The sequence below is a fragment of the Castor canadensis genome, chromosome 1, assembly GCF_047511655.1.
Source record: "Castor canadensis chromosome 1, mCasCan1.hap1v2, whole genome shotgun sequence".
NCBI lineage: Eukaryota > Metazoa > Chordata > Mammalia > Rodentia > Castoridae > Castor > Castor canadensis.
The window spans coordinates 197,656,134-197,659,713 of record NC_133386.1 but is presented as its reverse complement, the minus strand read 5'-3'; the positions used below and the strand labels follow the sequence as shown (position 1 = coordinate 197,659,713).

The following is a 3,580-nucleotide window of genomic DNA, read 5'->3' as shown; positions in this document are numbered from 1 at the left end:
TCAAATCTCTTGCAATTGTTTTAAGTGGGGCAGGGGGCAGGTTTGAGGGAGAGAGATGATGAGGGTGACATAACTAATGTACAATATAAGTCCAATTGGAAATATCACCATGAATTCCCCCCTGTATAATGAATAGATCTTAATAAAATAAAATAAATAAATACTTGATGTATCAAAAGGCAACTCTAATAAAGTATAATTCACACCACTCAAAAGAAAATTTCCCCTTATAAATCAAAAGGCACTTACCAGAACCATCCTGAAGCCAATGTTGTGTGCAGATTTCCTGTTTTCCCTTTAGTATTCTGAAAAAACACATCAGTATTAAAATCATATATTTCTCAAGTGAAAATAAGATTCAAAAGGTTCACCTGAAGAAGAACACCCTCAGGAACTGGGGAACATCAAACTACAAGAAGTAGAATGCTCCTGTAACAAATGACCATGGGCAAGTACTTATAGAGGATAAGTCAAAGCAAAATAAAGAAGCAAGTTGATTGGTTGCTATTTTCATCTACCAAACCAGGCCTTGGAATGTTCCTAGTAAATATTTTGCTTGCCAGCTGTGATTTGTTACAGTTGTTTTTTTTTTTTTTTTAACAACAGAAGTTTTACAGGAAATGGCCAAGATCTGCTTTTCCTGCATTTCAAATATATGCAATCAAGGACTCCTGTCTAAATGTTCCATTTTCTCCAATCTTTTCAGGCCCAATCTACTTAATTTTGTCTTACTACTATGGTGTTTTAAGAAAACCATTGCCAGTTTCCTTCAGCATTGTAGTCAGGGTCAGAAATCAGTAAGTGGCCACTGAGCAGTCAAAGACTCAGAACTGGATCACAGTGGGCTTGGGTAAGAAGCACCAAGTAAGCAATTTTTCTAACCTAGGACAGCATGGGGGAGAGGCAGAAAAACAGTGATGGGTGTGGGTTATTCTGGTGGTGATATAGCAAGGGATGAAGAAAGCAGAAAACAAGGAGACTTGAGGAAGTAACATTTGAATGGGTCATTAAAGGTTGGGGAGGTGGCAGCGAGACACGCAAATAAAGGGGAGGGCTGGGGTTGCAGCTGGAGAAGAATGGCGGGACCAGCCGGAGCCTATGTGACTGGAGGCATCTGCGAGACCTCGGTCAGCAGAGGGCTCAAGATAACCAATGAAGAACCTCTTCCCAAAAAGGTCTGTGTGAGTGAAACACACTTCAAAGTGATGGCAGGAGATGAGCTAATTCTAAGATGGGAACAATATGGAGCATATGTCCAGGCTTCGGAGGGAAAGTACACAGATCTTAACTCAAATGATGTAACTGGCTTAAGGGAGTCTGAAGAAAAACTAAAGCAACAACAGCAGGAGTCTGCACACAGGGAAAACATCCTTGCAATGAGACTAGCAACCAAGTAACAAGAGATGCAGAGTGTACTACTCAAATCCAGTACCTCAAGCAAGACCAGCAGCAGAGTGTTGCCCAACTGAGATGAGCAATGGTAGATCCAGCGATCAACTTGTTTTTCCTAAAAATGGAAGGTAAACTGGAACAGACTAAAGACAAACTGGAAGAAGCCCAGAATTAACTGAGGGCCTGGAAGTTTACGCCTAATGGGTAAACAAATCATACTCCCCAGTCAAGACTTCCCTGACAGTCCCACTACGAGAAAGCTGTGGTGGAACAGCCAAGTACTCGTTTCCACACCAAGACTCAGACTTTTTGAGCCAAAAAAGCAATATTCTTACACTGTACATCTTGTAATGGCTAATGTAAAACTTACCAAATGAGCCTTGTGTTTCAGCTTTTTCTTCTCTTCCCCTTCCCCTTGCTTCAGAGACCTGATGCTGTCAGACTGTTCTGAAGAAGAGGCCACTTCTGAAAAATTCCCCTTCTAGAACACGTAGACACTTGAAAAAAATGTTTGAAGAAAATAGAGGGACAAACAGAAGACTTAAGTCTGTGGCATACTGTGTCTCCAGACAGCTTGGAGGACTGAAAACCCAGAGATTTTTAATCATGAATAGAACGTGTAAAATTCCAGTGAAAGGTAAACCCAGAATTGCATCGCACTTAACCTTGAGCATAGTGATTTAGAGACACTGTCTATCGGTTTTGCCAATAAGACCGTGGACCTCACAGTTTTGACTGGGTCAAAACTCAAATGAGGTGAATTTGCCTTTAAAGAATTTCCTTGCCAAGAACCAACACATCAGAGAATCAAATAGTAAATGTCAGTACAAGTACTGCATATATTTAACCAATTAGCTTAGGGCTCTCTATTATTTGATGGAGCTTTAAATTAATGTGGTTTAGATCAATGGTTTGGTCTTTGAATGGTTTTGAAACGTAGATAATCTTAACTTTTAAGAGGAATGTGCAAACGTAAAGGTGTGGGATCAAGTTTTGGGTTTAAACTGTTGGAAGCATTATAAACACTCATTTCACAACTAGAATGTGTAAGGACATTGGCTGTGACGAGATTCACTGCATTATTTTTTCAGTAGTGAACTTTTATGGAACCCTCATCCCACACAACAGGCACATGTTAAAGCAGCATTGTTGGTGTCAGTGGGGAAGTGTGTTCTTTCACTGTATTTGAGTCTTTTGTATTACACTCTTGATATTAAATTATATGTGTCTTAAAAAAAAAGGTTGGGGAGGGGATATTTCACTGTGTTGAGGAACCACTCATTTGGAAGACCTCTGGAGAGACTGAGGCATCCTTGAACATGGTCAGTGCTTCACATACTATTGCCACTGATGCTGCAGTCTTCGTGAATGCACAATGGCTTCAGTAAGAGAATATCCAGAATCCTGAGACTACTACATTGTTACTCATAAAAAGATAAGACTAATTCCAAACAAAAATGGCGATGTCTGTCACTAGAGAATGGTGGGTAGCAGAAGAGTGGGATTATCAGCTGACCCCCTCAGTGACTTCTTTGGACCTGAGCTTATTTCATTTTGGGTTTGTTTGTTTGTTTGCTTGCTTGCTTGCTTTGATAGCCCTGTAGATTGATCTCAGGGCTTCACCCTTGCGAAGGAGGTACCATACCACTTGAACCACACCCGCACTCCACATCAATGTTTTTGATAATCACACTTGATATGAGACCCTAAGTAAGAAATCCCAGAACAGAAATTTAAAATGGAAGAGCCATTGCAGGTTTGCTGGTCCTTCTCAAATGTTTCAACAAAAATTTTTTCTACAAGTAAAATCTTCCGTGGAAACGGGATCTGTAAGCCACCATGACGTCTGTGATTTGATGGGAAATACTTCACACTTGTCATATCCCTGGAGCCCTTATTACTTGTTTAGCTGTTTATGAAGTTCTCATGCCACCCTCCACATGTGAAGACCAAGGTCTGGGGGAAGAACCTGGGACAGTTTTCTTTCCAAAATCAGACATTGGCTAAAACTGACATAAGAAGCCAACTTTTGTGACTCAAATATTACTGTCCTCCCCCTTCTGGGCAATGACGGTGGTGCTGGGATTTTGGCTTTTTCTCAACCCTCCTCCATCTTTCACTTTTCCATATTTCTTACACCAGACTGTGTTTGCTGCCTCAGTGTGTTCTACCCCAGCATGGAAATCCC

General features: G+C 40.8%; 1 pseudogene; it reads left to right on the top strand.

The window, feature by feature from the left end:
- LOC109694326 (pre-mRNA-splicing regulator WTAP-like) lies at positions 1-3,108 on the top strand (annotated as a pseudogene).
- Positions 3,109-3,580: the final 472 nt, after the last annotated feature.